Source organism: Mesocricetus auratus, unplaced genomic scaffold (assembly GCF_017639785.1).
Source record: "Mesocricetus auratus isolate SY011 unplaced genomic scaffold, BCM_Maur_2.0 Super-Scaffold_100676, whole genome shotgun sequence".
Taxonomy (NCBI): domain Eukaryota; kingdom Metazoa; phylum Chordata; class Mammalia; order Rodentia; family Cricetidae; genus Mesocricetus; species Mesocricetus auratus.
In genome coordinates, this window is record NW_024429266.1 from 38,521,203 (window position 1) to 38,541,255 (window position 20,053).

The 20,053-nt window shown below is 44.6% G+C and overlaps 1 protein-coding gene across 2 annotated transcripts in view; it reads left to right on the plus strand.

Annotated features, from left to right (window-relative positions):
• Rgl1 (ral guanine nucleotide dissociation stimulator like 1) overlaps positions 1-20,053 on the plus strand; it is a 230,787-nt gene that overhangs the window by 67,211 nt on the left and 143,523 nt on the right. The gene's annotated exons all lie outside the window — the stretch shown is intronic.

Consider the following 20,053-nt stretch of genomic DNA (forward strand, 5'->3'; position numbering starts at 1 on the left):
ACATAATAAGATATAAGGGAACCAGACATGGCGATCCAGGCCAGTCGTCCCTGCATTTGAGGGGCAGAAGCAGGAGGATCAGGAATTCAAGGACAGCCTCCACTGCATGAGACCCTGTCTCAAAAAAGAAAACAAAACAAATGGACACATTAAAGGAAATTCTTAAAACAGAAAAAAATTACCTATGAAAGTGTAGATTCATACATGGGAGTTAAATATTTTATACTCAGTGGGAATCTGAAGATGGCAAATGTGTGGCTAGCTATCAAGGACTCTTACTATTGTTTTAACATTTTTCAAATGTAATTGATCACTTAAATGTAAAATAAAAGCAATATATTGTGGGACTTATGGGAAATTGAAAAATGCATGGTATCAATAGTGCCAAATGCAGGAGGAGACTGGAATGAAGTATGCAGTTATGAAATGCTTATACATAAGGGGTATGTCCAAAGTAGGCAAACTAGAGAAGAATAATACAAACGGTAGATTAATCATTTAAATTAAACTATAGCTAATAAACCAAGCATACTGGTAAAATGGAATTAAAAATAGTTAATAAAGAGAAAGGGGGCTGGGAGATGGCTCATTGGTGAGTGGCCTGGTTGACAAGTATGAGGACTCAGGTGGGTCCTTAGCACCCAAGTAAAAAGCAGGGAGTGGTGGCATGCATCTGTGACCTCAGTGCTGGTAGAGAAGATGCCTAAGCTCAGGGACCAGCCAGTTTAGCTAACTGGATGAGCTCCAGGTTCAAGATGCAAGCCTGTGTCTCAAGATACGATGAAGACAGGGCCTGAAGAGATGGCTCAGCTGGTAAGACTTCTTACAGAGCACCTGAGTTCATTCCCAGCATCCTCACCAGGCCTGTAACTCCACCTTCAGGGGTTCTGAAACCATCTCCTGACCTCTGCAATCACACACCCACAGAAACATGTAATAAACCCTCCCACACATATACCAAAATGTGTTTTAGGCTTAACAGAAAGAAAGTGTACGTAATATTTGTGAAATTCAGCTGGAAGGGAAGTTTCTAGGCTTCAATGTTTACATGAGAACATGACAACTCCACAAGCAACAACCCACATACCCATGGTACACTAGAAAATAAAAATGCAAACGACTCTCAAATAGTAGGAAATGGTAACAAAGGGTAGAAGTGTCTGAAATCGGAGCCTGGTTCTGTGAAAATCCTAGTGCAATACCCATGTGCTTCCACTCTGAGGTGGATAATAAGCTAATTTGTATTGGAACCTAGATGCCTGGATTGGTAGAAGCTATCATGACAAAGAACTAAAGAAGAGTTACATGTACTAAGCTTAGCGCTTACACTGCTGTAGTAATGAAGTCATGTGTTTGTCACAAATTTGACAGAATCAACGAACATAACATTCAGAAATAGACCCATATATATTAAAATTGATTTCTAACCAAGATACTAGGCAGTTGAACATGGGAAGTATTACCTCTTCAATAAACACTCTAGAACAGTTTATCTGTGTAGAAAAAAATAAAGAACTTGACTTTATCTTACTTGAGTTATCTCAAAATGTACCAAAGTCTCTATCCTGGTTAGCTTTAATTGTCAACTTGACATAGTCTGGAGTTATCTGAGAAAACCCTCAACTAAGAACTGACTAATCAGATTGGTCTGTGAGCATTTCTGTGAGGGGGTTATGCTGATTAACTGATGGAGCGGGGCCCAGCATTGGTGGGCAGCAGCAGCATCCCTAGGCCCGTTGGTTCTGAATGGCTAAGCAGGAGCCTTGAGTGACTCAGGGAGCTAGCTGGTAAGCAGTGTACCCATGGTTCCTGCCTTGACTCCTCTCTATAAAGGATTATGATCTGGAAATATAAGCCAAATAAATCTTCCCTTCTCCATATTGGTTGTGTTCAGAGTGTTTTATCATCAACAGAATGAAACTAGAATAGTCCCAAATATAAACGGGAAACCAATAAAACTTCTCAGAAGAAACCTTTGTGTAGACCAAGATTTGGCAGCTAGGATGCAAAAAACATGAACGTAAAAGAAAACAATTTTGTAAACTGGAGCATATTAACAATTTAAAAGTAATGCTTTTGGGTCTGGAGAGATGGTTCAGCAGTTATGAGCTCTGGCTGCTCTTCCCCTGGGTGTGATCCCCAGCACCCACATGGCAGCTTACAACCATCTGTAACTCCAGCCCCAGGGGATCTGCTGCCCTTTTCTGGCCTCTTCAGCACTGTATACAAGGTGCAGAGACATACATGCAGGCAAAGCACTGATACACATATACATACATTTTGAAATATTAAAATGAATGTTCCTCACAAAACATCAGCAAGAAAATTAAATACAAAGATGGACCTCAGACTGCTGGTGTGTGTGTGTGTGTGTGTGTGTGTGTGTGTGTGTGTACATGTAGCAAGTCTTTTTCTGTCCTGTCAGAGACTTCTTATTAATTATGAAAGCTTGGCCTATACCATAGACTTGTTCCTAACTAGCTCTTATAACTTAAATTAACCCATTTATATTAACCTACGTTCTGCCATTTACCTTGTTGGTGTTACCTCTCCTGCACATTCTGCTTGCTCTGCATCTCCTGATGTCTCCCTGTGCCTTGATCCCTCCTTCTCTTCCTTTCTCTGTGCCCAGAAGTCCTGCCTATACCTCCTGTCTAGCTATTGGACACTCAGCTTTTATTACACCAATCATAGCAATACATCGTCACACAGTATACAAGTATCACACAACATATGCATAGTTAATTTTCTATGTTGTTGTGTAAGGACCACATATTACTTTTCTCTTTCCTGTGTCAGAGTACCCGAGAAAAGCAACTTAAGGGAGAAAGGCTTTCTTGTGTCTCTCAGCTCAAGGCCCATTATGGTGGGAGAGACAAGGTGATGGGCAGCTTGTTCCATTCCTCTTTCAGTCATTAAGTGGAGAGGGATGACCTTTGGTGCTCACTTCACTGTCTCTCCTTTTTACTCAATCTGATACCTGCCCGTGGAATGCTGACACACTCATCTAGTGCTAACTCTATCTAGAAACTTCTCCATAGACTTGGCCAGAGGTTTGTCTGCTGGGTGGTTTTAGATTCTGTCAAGTTGATGGTCAATATTAGCCATCACGAAGTAGTGTCTAGAATGCGTACCTTACTCTGAAGTCACTGACAGAACCAATTACAAAGTCAATAAAAAGCCAGGTGGTGGTGGTGCATGTCTTTAATCCCAGTACTAAGGAGGCACAGTGGTCTACATAGTGAATTCCAGGACAGCCACAGCTGTACAGAGAAACCTTGTCTTGAAAAAAAAACCAACAAAAGTGGGTAAAAGGGACACATTTGGATTCATTCTTTTTTTTAAAAAATTTGTATTGTATGTGCATTGGTGTTTTGCCATGGGTGTCAGGTCCCCTGGAACTGGAGTTACAGACAGGTGTGAGCTGCCATGTGGGTGCTAGGAATTTAACCCAGGCTCTCTAGGAAAACAGTCAATGCTATTAAGTTCTGAGCCATCACTCCAGCACCCCCCTTTTAATTTTTTTACATTCATTTTTTTGCCTGCATGTATGTCTGTGTGAGGGTGTCCAATCCACTGGAACTGCAGTTACAGACAGTTGTGAGCTACCATGTTGGTGCTGAGAATTGAACCCAGATCCTTTGTAAGAGTAGCCAGTGCTTTTAACCACTAAGCCATCTCTCCAGCCCTTGAATACATTCTTTACCAAGGGAGATGTATTAGGGTTCAGGGTCATTTATCATTAGAGAAATGAATTATAGCCACAGTGTGATGCTGCCACAGGGTCATTAGATTAGAGTGGGTCAATTTCAAAGGCTGAAATTACCACCTTTTGGTAAAAGATATGGAACAGCTCATGCACTACAGACAGGAGTATAAAACTGTACCAGAACCACTTGAGTGGATTGTCTCAGCAGTTGTTGATAAAGTCAAATATGCACCTACCATCTCATCCAAAAATTCCATTCTTGGGCTTTTATCTAAGGGAAATGAATATGTGTGTCCATATGAAAAGGTGTGCACAAACATTCCGCTCACTTTCAAGTAACCACTCTGGAAACAGCACAGATGTCTATTAACAGGTGGCTGTATAAATAAGGCATTTAACAATGGAATATTACCCCACAATGAAAAGAAGCAAGGCATTCAAATATGTAGCAATGTGGATGAATCTCAAAATACAGCTGTAACTGAAGAAGCCATGAAGCAAGAAGAGACACTGTATTAGAAACAAAGGCGTATACACTTGTCAGAACCCATAGATTGTGCTCCTAAGATGAGATATGTGTCTTATAAGGCATCAACCAGGCTTGCATGGCCAATGGGATGGCTCAGTGGGTAATGGTGCTTGCCACTAAGCCTAACAATCTGAGTTTGATCTTCGGATCCTACATGAAGGAAGGAAGAACTGATTCCCAAAAGTTGATTTCTGACCTGCACACATGCGCCATAGTATGAGTGTATGTATACACAAGCACACAGAATAAAAATAAAATGTAATACAAATCCAGGTTTGTGCATAGAAGTTGCTCTGTTTTTAAGGGGCAAATTTTTGGAGTCCATGAAGAAAAGCTTTATATAGTTGTTGACAATTTTTCCACTTATAAAATTTGTTCTACATTGAACATCAGGAATTTCTGTGATTTCAGCATTTATGTTTGGGCTGTGTTGGAACCCAGTAGGTGGAACAGGGGAAGAAGGCCAACATGTTTGTGAATTGATTTGTTTAACAAGCATCTGTTGAGTACTCTGTACTCAATACATCAGTATATGCTAGGTGCCTATTATGTAAAGGGAGTACGAATAGCCCTTGACCTCTGAAGAGCTCATGGCTACTAGACTATAAACTGAATTATCGCCTTATGAGTGCTGTGAGAGAAGTATTATGCTCACTTACACAGGGAAGAATAATGCACTCCCCACAGTGATTTGGGACTGCAGAGGTGATCATTTCCTTTTCTTGGAAAGCTAATCAGTGGTTGAAAGTATATGCTTTGGAATCAGAGTGATTTGGAACAGAATTCTGGCTATGTTATTTACTGTAACAAGTCAGAATCAGTGTGAGGTGCCATAAGGTCAAGTGTCATGGAGTCACACATGTGCTTAATAAGCGATAACTATTGTGTCTCAGTGGGGTAACACCAGAGGAAGAAAGAGGAATGTTCTGGGTATAAATGATCACACGCACCAAGGCGTGGGAGGTCACAGTTTCAGAACAAGAAGTTCGGGAATGTGTGGGGGGAGGGGAGCTGGAGCAGTGTAGAGGAGAGCATATGATCAGAATGTGGTCACACCATGAAGGACTGTACTAAGAACCCTGCACTATGCCCTGAGGTGGTGCATTCCTGTTGCAGGTTCCTAAGCAGGGCAGTGGTGTGTAAGAGGTTTCTGGGAAGATGGCTCTGATGGTGATGGTGGAGAAGGGAAAGGAGGAGGCAGAGGTCAGTAACGTGGCTGTTGCAGTAGTTCAGCTTAGAGACAGTGGAGGTGTATGCGAGGACAGTGCTTACAAGCAGAGACAGCTCTGGACTGAGACGCCTTGCAGAGACGTTATCAGCAGAATGTGATGGTGCCTTGGATGAGGGGCTCCAGGAACTGGAGCAGCTGAGGAGAATTCTGAGAAGTCCAGCTTGGGTTCCTGGGGGGATGGCACAGTGCTTCATAGAAACAGGACAGACATGAGGGAGTTTCTTTCATGAGTTAACAGTGGATGCTTTGCACAGGGACGGCAGTGACTTTGAAAGTGTTAGAGTACTTATTCTTAATATACATTTAACTATTTATATGTTAATAATATAAGGCAACAGTAGTCTAATGTTCATATGCATTATAAAATATACACAAAGTAGAAAAATCAGATGAAATGAAATACATACATGAATCAAAATTGTAGTTTTCCCCCACAAACCCCAGGACATAGTTTTGAATATCAAGAGGGACAGGTGCCACCCCCTTTAGATCCACGGGGTCATGTCAACTGCAACATTGCAGAGAAGTGAGGTGCTAGGGTGCCTTCAGCTCAGGGGAAGCTCTTTATTCTTTATTTCCCTAAAAACTTTTTTCTGAGTTTATGGTAAGAATGGGCAGATTTGTGAAGCTTTCTTAGTATCCATGGTGCATTGCTCTAGAAGATCGTTGTTATTCCAACAAGCAAGTTTTAGCTTTCTTGGCACAAACTTTGGCTGTGACATGAAGCAACCTTCCCCCTTAAAATTCCTGGTCAAGAGTTCACAGTTAGGGCCTCTCTGCTAGAAGTCCCAACGGAGGCAAACCAGGAGAGAGATGCTCACATGGTCTGGCCAGCACAAAGGAGTCCATGACCTCTTCTCCCTAGGATAATACGAGTGTGCTCCATTACTCTGACAGCTCAGGGCAAAACACAGGACCCCGTATTTAAAATAAATGTCGCTGCTAATGTACTACTGCAGTTTATCCAGGGCTCTGCCTTTCGACTGCAATTTCTTTGTGGCTATGTGAAGTCAGTTGTGACAGTCTGTTATACTTGGAGGGCTACTGCTGCCAGATTTTAATTCAGAGAGTACAGAACAGAATTTTGACTAATTGGTCCAGTAGGAACTGGGTTGGGGTATAAACAACTCTGGAGGTCTGTGGCAAGGAAATGGAGAAACGCCAGCCATCCTCCGGGCAGCCTTCTGACACATATCCAGGCGGACTTAATCAATGCATTTATGTCTCAGATAAGACCTGAGAACTGACTGGACCAGATCCCATTATACCTCCTCCTATCTGTGGAACTGTATACACACGATCATGAGCCTGGGATTCCTTTTAAGGGCATAGAACAGAAGAAAACATGAAACTCTGCACCTTCTTTTAGCTCAGACTACAGCAAGGAAGGAGGGAGGGAGCGTGTAGACAATTGGCTTGCTGACATCTGCCTAAGTTTAACTGGTGTGCGAATGGACCTCCAGTTTCTGGGAGGATAGCAATGCGCATCTCTCTGACATCTGCCTAAGTTTAACTGGTGTGCGAATGGACCTCCAGTCTCTGGGAGGATAGCAATGCGCATCTCTCTGACATCTGCCTAAGTTTAGCTGGTGTGCGAATGGACCTCCAGTCTCTGGGAGGATAGCAATGCGCATCTCTCTGGTACCCAGAATCAGTGGCTAGCACAGCTGGGACCAAGGTCTGGTGACTCACAAGCCCATCCCCCCCCTCCAGAAGTGTAGGGAAAGGAGAAGTCAGTGGGTGCTGTACTAGGTGTAATAGGTTTGCAAAGGCTTCGCTGTGATTCTGTAATAAAAATTTACATATGTGAGCAAGGAGTGAAAGGCTGGCTGTTTGCTGACTCTTTGTGGTGGTGTGGACTGTTTACATTGCTGTCAAAGGGTAGGGCCAGGGAGACTGATGGGAGCCAGAGATGGGGAGGAGCTGATGACCCCTGAAGAATCTGAAAGCAGCTCCCTGTCAGTGGCAGATAAGCAAGACCACAGTTCCTATAGCCGTCCTGGCCTTGCCCCTGCTGCTTTATCAAAGTTCCAAAGCCTTTTTTTTCTTTTAACTTTTCTTTTAGTTTACCAGGCACCAAGTTTCATTAATTGCATTCATATGCATACATTATCATACTTGGTTTTTCTCTGTCTCTAAATCCCTGACTGACCTCAAACACCCTCCCACCTGCTTCCCTCACCTTGGTAGTTCTTTCTTAATAGTCTTCCCTTTTGTTCAAGTTGCGTTGCCCCCATCCCATCCCTTAAGCTTTCTCCCTCCCCCTCACATTCCCCATTGAACTTTCACGTCACATCCACCCTTGAAATCTGGATTCCGGAAGTGAGAAGAAACAGTATTTGTCCTTATGAGTATGGTTTGTCTTGTCTAACCTAACAGTCTCCTGATCTCTTTTCCTGAAAAAGTCATGATTTCATTTTCTTCTCTTTATGGCTAAATAAAAGTCCTTGTGTGTATGGACCACACTTTTCTTCATGCAGTCATCTGTGGATGGCCGTTGAGTCTGGTTCTGTTCCTGGTGATTGTGACTAGTGTAACAATCACTATGGATGTGCAAGTGTCTTTGTGGTGTGTTGACTTAGGATTCTGAGAATGTGTTCTCAGAGGTGGCACAGTTGGGTTACATGGTACTTCTGCATTTAGTTTCTCGGTATGGATGTCCGCAGTGGCTGTCTGAGCACACATCTGACTGGCCATGTGTAAGACTCTCCTTTAACTGCATCATCACCAACATTTGCTGTGGTCTTCTGGATGTTAGCCATTCTGACAGAGGGAGATGGACTCTCAAAACAGTTTTATTTTCCTTTCCCTGGTGACAAAGGCTGTTCCATACTTTCCACATATTTCTTCTTTTTGAGAACCGTCTCGGTTCAGTAGCCAATTTTCTGACTAATGGTTTGTTCTTTCAATGTTGAACTGTTCCCGTTCTTTATGTATCCTGGATATTAATCCCGTCTGATGTACAGTTGGCAAAGCTTTTCGTTCCCCACTTGGCTGACTCTTCACTTTGCTGATTGTTTCCTTTGCAAAGCCCCAAATTAACATGACCGCAATTCTGTGGCGGGTGAAGGTCACAGATAGGTGATGTAAGAATAGAATTGTTCTGTGTCAGCCAGATCTAGTCTCAAATTTGGACTCTGCTGTGTGACCTTGGACAGATCAAGTTCTCCAAGCTTCGGTTTCTCTGTAAGCAGGAATCACTGCTCACTTCAGAGAGTGGTCTGTGTAGAAACTCCCAGCACCTCCCCTGATATTTGGAAACATGGTTTCTCCTCATATGCATGTGGAATGCTCACCTATGGTGTGTAAGCGACCTCACCACCCCTACTTACTTTTGGCTTCTCCTTGTACTACACACACTGAGGGGAGTGAGGGCTGGTCAGTAGCTGAGGAAAAAGGCATGGCTTTGTCTTCCCTCCCACAGCTAGCATGCTGTTAGATGTAGTTTTAGCATGGCCCTGAACATTTCCCCTCTTAAAGCAGAAAGCTAGATTCGTCTGTGGACCAGCCAGCCAGGAAACAGGACAACATAATCTTGTATTCACAAAGTTGCTGTTAAGAACTTAGAATCCAGAATATTCTCTTTTGGTTCTACTTTACTAGAAATAGCAAGGCGTGGTTCTGAGAAAACTGAAGAGGAGTAGAACGGTCTTTGTATTATTGTGGTAAAACAAGGCTGAGAGTGGTTTGCTTGGCTCATGGTTTGAGGGAATGAGGTCCATCATGGCAGGGAAGGCATGGCCGTGGGAGTTTGAGGTGGTTGGTTACATCATGTCTACAGTCAGGAAGCAGAGATGAATGCGAGTGATGAGCTGGCTTCCTCTTTGATCCCTTTTTATCCTGTCTGAAACTGCAGCTTGTCAGATGATGCCATCCTATATTCAGGTTGGGGCTGCTCTCCTCAGTTGATCTGCTCTGGAATACCATCACAGACATGCCTCGAGGTATAGTCTCCTTGGCAAGTGAAAACCCAGTCAAGTTGACGACGGAGATGAACCGTCACAATCCTGGAAGGATTAAGGAGGGACGAGTAACAGAAACAGAAAAGAAGCTCAGCCTATGAAATGAAATAGTGCCGAGGAATATAACACTCCTTCCCTTCAGACAGACGCTGGAATGCATTTCATGGGGACTGTGAAACAAAAACCCACATTCCACCACTTCTCATTTGCTGGTATAGAAACTGAGGCATTTCACAGTTTGGGCATCAAATACTGTATGCCTATGGGAAAAGGGCAGATAAAACGGGCCAATTAGACCAGGGCAGCATCTGTCCAAACCCTTACCCTTAGTGAAAGCGTAATCCAGGATTAAACACAGAGGTCCTGCAGATGTACACAAATCATTTAATGCTGCTTTGGAGAGGACGGTGCTGGCTGGTGCTATGCCGAAAGCTGATGAGAAGTCCAGGCATGGTCCTGCTGGGAATGTGCGCAGCTTTAAAGAAAGTTAAATTCTTATTCAGTATCTATTTAATGTATTCCAGCCAACCTTCCTCCTAGGCGGAGTTGAAAACACTCCTGACTCTTCCTATATAAAGTGGTTTTCCAAACATATTATGACAATCTGTTTAGAATTCGAGAACAAAATTTAGTTTTAGGTTATTTTATTTAGGCTTAAAAGGTTTTGTTATGGTCATTCACTTCAAAATAATGAATTTCATCTTTAATGGATTGTAGAGATCAAAGTTGAAAATTTCTCCACCCAATATGCACAAGAACACTGGGTACATCCCCCGCAGTACAGTGCATCCCCATAGAGCTTGAAGAGGAAAGAAAAGCATGTAGGAAGAAAAAAGTTGCAGTATTAATTTCTAAAGGTTTATTTATTTTAATTTATGTATGTAGATGTTTTGCCTGTATACATGTCTGTGCATCACATGTATGCCTGGTGCCCCTGGAGGCCAAAACAGTGAGTGCATCAATTCCACTGGAACTGGAGCTACAGACAGATGTACACCACCATGTGGATGCTAGGAATCAAACTAGGTCCTCTAGAAGAGCAACCAGTGGTCGTAACCACTGAGCCATCTTAGTACAGTATTCTTAGCACAGTTCACTAAAAGACAAATGAGTCTCAGTAAATAGATTGCCTCTTTTCCAATATATGCAGAACACACTTCATGTCATGATACAGCCTTTTCTGATGAAATTGGCATGATAGGATATATGGCAAGTTGATAATTTAAAAAATGTAAAAATAAAAAAAGGAATTCTGTTAAGCTATGGCCTTGGTGAGATGGTTCAGTGGGTAAAAGGTTTCCACACAAGCTTGATGACCTGGGCTCAGAGTCTGGAACCCCTTGGGGGAGGAAGAAACAGACTCCTAAAAGAAACTTGTCTTCTGATTCTAAAACTACAGTGTGGCACACATGCGTGTGCACGCACGCGCGCGTGCGCGCGCGCGCACACACACACACACACACACACACAGAAAGACGGGGAGGGGTGTGTGTGTCTGGAGCTTGCTGGACTGGCTGGCCAGTGAGCTCCAGAGATCTGCCTGTCTCTACCTCCTCAGTGCCAGGATCACAGATATATATTGCCAATGTTATACCTGGCATTTTAGGTTGGTGCTAAGAATCTGAACTCAAGTCCTTATGCTTGTGTGGCAAATACGTTCCAACTGAGCATTTCCTCAGCCCCACATTTGAGCTCTTACTTACCTCGCAAAAGAAACCTCCCTCTGAATATTTTAAAAACTAGATTCCTGGGAACTCATGTTTTGTTTTAACATTATAAAAAAATTTAATGTGTGTTTGTGCATGTGTGTGTGTGTGTGTGTGTGTGTGTGTGTGTGTGTGTGTAAAACTTGCCGTAATTAGTTCTTTTCTTCCACTATATGTGTCCAGGGCTCAAATTCAGGTCATCAGTCTTGACAGCAAGTCTCTTTACCCACTGAGACATCTTGCCAGCTTGGTGCTGAGACTTTTGACATCTGCATGACACAATTATGTGAGTGGCACATTGGCTCTGTGAGGAGAGGTGTGGAAGGGGGAGGCGAGGCTCCCAGGCACAAGATAACTGGGGCTTTCTGCTTAGGCTGTCTTGCTGCTGAGGTGACACTTGTGAGGTAGCCCAGTGTCTGTGGGGTGGTCATGTAGCCAATGTCACTGTCAGAACTTTGAGACCTAAGAAGGATGGCTCTCACTTCAGCATGGACAGGAAAAGCCTGCCCCTGTTGAACTGTGTCTGCCCCACCCCCACCCCCAAGGATTCTTGCTTTTGCCTGCATTCAGCGCATTAAAGCTAGAGTCTACAGAATTGTGACTGCCCCAGGCAGTCATGTGACTGACAGGTCTGTCTCCTTAAGCTTTCAAGCACATAACAGCTGAGCTTTGGATTCTGTCAGCTACAACTACACCATCCCTAGAATCCTCCTTAGCTACAGCGCTGAAGGGTTCTTTGTGATCTCAGCCTTAGTTGTGCTTCGGGTGTCCTCTTCCTCCCAGCCTCCAGGTCTGCCTCTGTGGATGTATTGCCAGATTGCCTCCTGAATGGAGACCGGGAAGGGAGCCCTACTGTTTCCCTGGGCTGGGAGTGTGCTCAGTAAGAACTGCTGCTCAGTCTGGATGTTTCTTTCCTTGTTTGTTTATTTATTTATTATTTATTTAAATCAAGAAGTTCTGCCAAATGCCATCAGTGCTCAGAGAAAATATACAAAATCTGAAGTCCAATGGGATCCACTTTTAGAAATTCTCAGCTTGAGGGTGCTGGAGAGATGGCTTGCAGTTAAGAGCATCTTTTGTTCTTGCTAAGACCCAGGTTGGTCCCCAGCACCCATGTGGCAAGCTCACAACTGTCAGTAACTCCAGTTCTAGGGGAGATTCAGCACCCTCTTCTGGTTCTCACAGGTATTGCACACATGTGGTACATACTCAGGCAAACATCCATACACATAATATTAAAATGAATATTTTTAAAAAATTAAGTTGAGTCAAATAGGAATCCTTATACTTTTACATTTTTATGCATTTAACTGGAGCCGGTTGCTCTCAGAGTTGGTTCTAAGTGCATAGACTGTGTTGTGCAATCTTGCTCAGTCTCCAGTGAGACCTTTATGTAATGAAAATTCCTTTGAAAATGGTTGCCCAATGATTGACATTTATTCCAAAATTCACCATGATGACAGCTGTTTAATCCTTTATTCTAGTGAAGTGCTTTTAATTAAAAACAAGTGTTTCTAAAAGGTGCTGGCTGTTTTTAAGACATTGAAGCAGTCTATTAAGTTGGTGCCCAGTCTTGTCTTTGATGAGCTGGCAGTCTGAGGGTAGAGGTCAGAGTAAGTTGTGGAGAGCTAAGCAAGCTGAAAGCTAACTGCCTTATACAGGGCAGAAATGCAGCTGACATGTCAAAAAGGAAGATCTTGTGTTGCTCTGTTGCTGCCATGCCTCCTAGCTGACATACCCATCGTGGCGTGTCAAATGCAACTGACATTTACCATCACTCTGCAATGACATGTTCCTTGTTTTACTTCTGGATAGTGAATGCACAGTGTGCGAGTAAGCACAATATATGAGTGGCGAGCCAAATGCCAATATAAACCTTTATTTATATTTAGCAATATAAATTCTTCAGCAATATGACTCCTTCAACTAATATAGAATAATAATTCATATAGTTTTGCTCCCACTTTTGGAGGAGGTGAGTGCATTATTTTGTAAATCAGAGGTAAGCCACTCGAGTCATGGGAGTGGACAGGCCCCTCCCACAAGGACCTCTAACTGCCAGGTTCTACCCATAGACTATGCTCTAACTGCCCTAAGTGGCGGACCCTGCCCTCATCCTGCAGAATGAAAAGCCTAATCTCAGCTGGGCTTTGGTGGCGCACGCCTTTAATCCCAGCATTCAGGAGGTAGAGGCAGGCGGATCTCTGTGAGTTCGAGGTGACCCTGGTCTACAGAGGGAGTTCCAGGACAGCCTCTAAAAACAATACAGAGAAATCCTGTCTCGAAAAACAAAAACAAAAACAAAAACAGCAACAACAAAAAAGCCCAATCTCTCTGGACGTGAAATTCCACCAGTCTCCACCCTGGAAACCTGCACCCTGAAAAGTTCCACCCTCATCGCCAAGACACTCTATATAAGCCCTGTATCCTGTTCAGTCCTCTGCTGTTTCTCACCAGAACAGAGGCAGCCACCCTCCTGGTCCCCCCCCCATAAATTCCCTTGTGTAAAGTTTGTTGTGCAATGTCTATAAGAATTCAGGCATTCTGCTAGCCTGCCCCTGTCACCTAGCAGAAATGCACTCAGGCAGTACTCTGGTCAGCCCAGAGTTCCATGGAGCCTGCATGCAGGTGCAAAGGACCCCTTTAAAAGAAAGACCCTGCCCACTTCACAGCATTTTTGTCTGCTCACTTTTTTTCTGCTCTCTTCTCTTTCCCACTCCTCTCTATCCTGCCCTCTTCTCTTTCCCACTCCTCTCTATCCTGCTCTCTTCTCTTTCCTGCCATTCCCGGGGGGCAAACCGGACTTTTCCTGTCTCCCTCTTCTCTCCTGTCCTCTCTGTCTCTGTGTCTCTTTACCTCTTTTCTCTTCCCTTCCCCCTTCCATCTCTGTTCCCGGTTGGCCAACACCTACTCCTCCCTTCCCTCCCTTTCCCAGTAAACTCCATGTGGGTTTGTTGAGTTTTGTGGTTCCTGTTTCATCGCCCGCAGCTGCAGCAAAACAACAGCAGCTGTCCCTGATGGATGGGAGAGCTGGAGATAGCAGAAGATAAAGATAAACAAACCCGGCTTATCTGGACAGGACCCTGGCTCACCAGGAAGAAGGATGAGGAGGAAAGGGCAGGAGGGTGGATATGACACAAGACGAACAGCCACAGAAAGAAAGTGGAACAAGCTGGATATGCCAGGCATTTTCAAGGTTAATTTGTAGTTGGCTTTGAAAACTAAAAAGATTTCCTCAAGTAGAAGCAAAGAGCTTATATGAGACACAAAGAAAAACTCGCGTATTAGTAATACATGTAATGGATTCCACAGGAGCAGAAGAGAAGCCCGACTCTGACAGAGGGAGCTGAGAACCGCCAGAGCATCCCAGGAAGGCTCTGGATATGGAACACTCCTTTTCCCTTCCAAAAACATTGCAAGAAAAGCCGGAGGAGAAAAAACGGAGATATTTGACAAAGGATGTTTCATGCCCTGCTTGTCACCCTAGGAAGAAAGTCAAATTCAATAAACGCTGACTGATTTATCAAACAAAATTTAATATGGAGTTAATACAGACAGAGATTTATGAGTGCAATCAGGTCCTAGAACTTGCCCTAAAGCTATGTTTCAAGAAGGTTATCTTTCTGTGGTAGTCACAGGTAATTTTCATCAAATGACAAGGATACTAATAACAGCAATTTTTTTGTGTCTTTGGGTTGCTAATCGATATTTACATCTCTAAGATTAACTCTTCCTCATTGACTTCTGTGTTTAACAGTCATTTGGGGATGATACCTTTAACTCCATCTTTATTATGTCATGGACAATGTGATCTCTAGTTAATAATCACTTTAGAAGGAAAAGAAACTATAGATGATTAAGGTTTTATGTACGGATGATATATGTATTAGCATATAGAAGTTAGAAGTATTTTTGAAAGAATATAGAGGGGCTAGAGAGAAGGCTCAGAGGGTGAAGGACTTTCTGAGTGAGCCTGTGGGCTAGATTTGGTCTCCAGTACCTATGGACATGCTGGGTGGTCATGGTGGAGACAGGAATCCCGGACAATCTGGCTAGCTAGACTATCTCAATCAGTGAGCTGTGGGTAGAGGTAAGGGACTCTACCTCAGTAGTTCTCAACCTGTGTGTCATAACCCCTTGGTTATGGAGGGGTGGAGTATCAGATATTCTCATATCGGATATTTACATTATGATTCATAACAGTAGCAAAATGATGAATACTTTCGTGGTTGGGGGGTGATCACAACATGAGGAACTATCTTAAAGGGTCTCTGACTCAGGAAGGATGAGAACCACTGCCCTACCTCACTATGTAACATGGAACACAGTAGAGGGAGATGCACAACGTCGTTTCTGGCCTCTACATGCCTGTGCACACAGCACCTATAGAAATACACAGATATTAAAAGTACAGTTCAAATATAAGAAATGCCCGTTTACAAGGAAACGTCTCTAGTAGTAATCATATTTTAAGGTTAGTTGTCTCACCAGTTTTAAACTGCTATTAGTTTCTTCAGCTGACACATTTTGATTAGACTGATACTTAGAAAACCCTAATTAAAAAACCAAGACTGAGTGACTGTAGTGGAGGTGTCTTGAAGTCAAGGTGACCTTGGAAGCCCATGTGTGACTTCTGATGGGAAAATCCTTTGTCTGTGTCACCTGGGAGCACCCTTCCTCCACTCCATCTCACTCATCTTTCCTGTTTTAATTTTACTCCCCTGCGTCCTGCAGCAGAGACAACAGGAAATTTTTCTTAAGAAATTTTATTTTTTAATGTCTAAGAGAAAAAAATTGTTTCTGTGTTCTCTGATTACATATTTGCTTTTAAAAAACATTCTAACCCCCACCCAAGCCTGGTTCCAATTTATGACTGCTCTGACCATTCAGGAGTTTGATAACATGATTGTTTGGGGTATTGAGTATTTTAGGAAAACAGCTTTTCAGAACTGATTTCACCAGGTTTATGATATTTTATACTCATTCATAACCAGAAAAGAAGATTTCCATTGAGCTTTACAGTGATTCCATCATGTATATGGTGCTATTGAGTGGATCGTGTCTGTGGTGTCTGTAGGGAGGGCGCTTTGTAACCTTTGACCCTATGTTTTGAGAAACAGGCAATGCATCCCTCTAAGGTGTGGCACGTGGGAGGATGGGCCATGATATCTCCCGTGCTCAGTTTGAAAAAGTTGGCTGCCTTGTAAACTTCTAGCTGGATTTTAGGAGATCCAGTAGGAGACTTTTAATTCATTAATTGCTGAAAGAAAACGTAAGTTTGAAAAATAAAAAGTATAAAATACTTTATACTCAAAGGAATAGACAAGTTAGTGGCTGTATAAATTGGGGGTGGGGCAGTCAAGACTCAGCAAAACATATGGGATTCCTCTCATCAAGGGGCCCCGTGTGACTAAGCAGAGACCGCCTGTCACACACCTGTGAAGCCTACCTCCATCAAAACTTCAGACAGTAGGGAAGCAGAGAAGGACTAATCTATTGCTGGCAAATTCCCTCTCCATCTAGCCTGCTCTTACCTTGTACTACTCAGGTGTGAGCCTCTCTCTAGGGGGTGCTGTTGTGTCGGAGATCCTGACATCAGTCCCGGTGAACATGAAGGGGCATGGAAGAAGGGTGCTCCACCAGGGATGAGAGGGGATGGAGAGAAGTGCTTTTCAGAAGTGATGAAAGAGTAGGAGAGGGCACGGGGGCAGTGCCTTCCATTGGAGGGGGGCAGAGGCATGAACTCGGGAACCTCCAACTTCGCAGTAGTGTAATACAGTTACTTAGCCCTGCTGAATCTCACATCTCACCATGGTAAAATAGTGGTAGCCACCTTGTAAGGTTACTGTGTGGATGAGAGCTCAAAGGGGAAAACATGGAACCCCGTGGCTGGTACCTAGTGTCATATTTTTTCTTAAGTAGAAAATGAGGATGGGTGGACAAGACTCCAGTGTCAGAGGTGGGGTGGCAGGTGGAGAAGCTCCAAGACGTGCAGAATCTTGGAAGAACTGGCTGCCTCTCCGTGATCCTCCTCAGCCGCCGGCTGCTTTGGGACTGCTGCCAGTGCAGAAATGCATCTTTTCCCCAGACAGGGCAAGGAGCAGTCTGTGGGAAGTCAGTTCATAGTCGAGTTCAGTCCCAGCACTGAAAATGGGCCAACTTTCACCCACATGGTGGGGAAGAGAGCAGCTGTGGGCAGTCAGCAGAGGCGCGCTGTGGGGTCGCTGGGTTGCTGTGTGCTTACAGATGTACAGTGTTTGTTCTGAGATTTTGTAATTTGTCGAGATCATCCAGTTACATCTCCATGGCATGTGGAAAGTGCAGCCAAAGCCATCTTAGGCAGTTTCCTCACTTTGTTTTGATTTATTATTTGTTGTTTACAGTACTATCTCCAGTAACAACAATGGAATTTCCTTCCCCACTAATCTGGTCTATTTCCATTTTGCCTGTTTATTTTTAATTTCCTTTTTCTTGGCTTGCAACCTCCCCATGACTCTGTCTTGTTTATTTCCTTGAATGTGTCGGTGTCATTTATCAGTGTGTCCTCTCAGAAGGACTTTGTCCACTCTGAATTGTGTGGGTTGTATTCTCCTGATTCCGATTGTGAGCTTGGGATGTGCTCCATGTTTCTACACACCATATGATGGCCTGGGATGTCATTCTACCCATGGCTGCTCTTGCAAGCGGACAGCCTTGCTGTCCATGGCTCCCAGATGGAGCCTGTGAGGTCCTAAGGCAGAGAAAGAACTTCTCTGCAGAGAGACTTGTCTCTGCTTCTCTGATGTCACCCTGGCCCTCCCTCTGTCTTCATTTTCCATCTACTCTTATTTGGGAGCAGGGTACATGAGCATAAGGCTCAGCTCCCTGAAGCTAGAGTTGTAAAAGCCAGTGTTGTTAATTAATGGTCAATTCCATCTTGCAATATTAGCCACTTGGAATATATGCTGAATCTACATTTGCTCTCATATTATGAAGAACTTAGTCCACCAAGCCAATGAGGCTTAAGGAGGAGATAACTTGACTTTATTACTTGTTATGTGAATTAGCAAATTGCTGCTTCTTTTTTATTTCTGGGTTGTCATGAGTTACTAAATTATTGGATTGGCATTCATTTAATATTTACTTACACCTGCTTTGGATAGGACACATCTCTAGTCTCAAGATACTTAAGAGAGTTGAAGGTAGAAATGGAGTTGAAAGCAAGTAAATATGATAAAGTCGTATGACTGTTCTCAGTACACAGAGCGGGTCCCCTTTAAATCTCTTGGGGTATGGACTAGAGTGAAAAGATCACAAACAAGAACTAAAATAGCTGGGTGTTTTTGGGATCCATATATATTTCTTCTTCCTTCTCCTTCTTCTTGTTTTTTTTGGGGGGCCTAGGGAGACAGCGTTTCTCTGTGTAACAGCTCTGGTTGTCCTTGAACTTGCTTTGTAGACCAGGCTGGCCTTGCCCCCACCTCCACCCCTACCTCTGAGTGCTGTGATTAAAGGCATTCACCACCACTGCCTAGTCCCATTTGTGTTTTCAGATGGCTGAAGTAGTATATGACCTAGGCAGCGCATGCTCAGGAGGTGAAAGGAGTCAGGCACCAAAGGCCTTCACTGCTGTGTGAAGGGATTTGGATTTTATTCTCATAGAAAAATTTAAATAAGCAGAATATCATGAACAGATAAGATTTTTTGTAAAAATTACCCTAAGAAGAGTATTTGAGTGAATGAAAGCAAAAAGATTCCTTAGGACAGCCTGACTTGGAAGCAGGTTGTGATGAGAATTTGACAAGAGCTGAAGGAGACCTTCTAGAGTCAGGATCCACTGTAAAACCTTGTTTGACTCCAGCAGTGAACCTAAAGCCTAAGAAGACAAGGTAGCCGGTAAACACAGATGGGCACCTCCCCCCCTCCTGCTTCCACTGTGGGGCATCCCCCCCTCCCCGCTTCCACTGTGGGGCATCTCCCCCCCCGCTTCCACTGTGGGGCATCTCCCCCCCTGCTTCCACTGTGGGGCATCTCCCCCTCCCCGCTTCCACTGTGGGGCATCTCCCCCCCATCCTCCTGCTTCGACTGTGGGGCATCTCCCCCCCATCCTCCTGCTTCCACTGTGGGGCATCTCCCCCCCCCATGCTTCCACTGTGGGGCACCTCCCCCCTGCTTCCACTGTGGGGCATCTCCCCCATCCTCCTGCTTCCACTGTGGGGCATCTCCCCCCCCATGCTTCCACTGTGGGGCATCTCCCCCCATGCTTCCACTGTGGGGCATCTCCCCCCATGCTTCTACTGTGGGGCATCTCCCCCCATGCTTCCACTGTGGGGCATCTCCCCCCCATGCTTCCACTGTGGGGCATCTCCCCCCTGCTTCCACTGTGGGGCATCTCCCCCCCCATGCTTCCACTGTGGGGCATCTCCCCCATCCTCCTGCTTCCACTGTGGGGCATCTCCCCCCATGCTTCCACTGTGGGGCATCTCCCCCCATGCTTCCACTGTGGGGCATCTCCCCCCATGCTTCCACTGTGGGGCATCTCCCCCATGCCTCCACTGTGGGGCATCTCCCCATCCTCATGCCTCCACTGTGGGGCATCTCCCCCATCCTCCTGCTTCCACTGTGGGGCATCTCCCCCCCCATGCTTCCACTGTGGGGCATCTCCCCCTCATGCTTCCACTGTGGGGCATCTCCCCCATCCTCCTGCTTCCACTGTGGGGCATCTCCCCCCCATGCTTCCACTGTGGGGCATCTCCCCCCCCATGCTTCCACTGTGGGGCATCTCCCCCCATCCTCCTGCTTCCACTGTGGGGCATCTCCCCCCCCGTCCTCCTGCCTCCACTGTGGGGCATCTCCCCCCGTCCTCCTGCCTCCACTGTGGGGCATCTCCCCCTCCTGCTTCCACTGTAGGTATTACTATTTTACTTATTGGTGTGT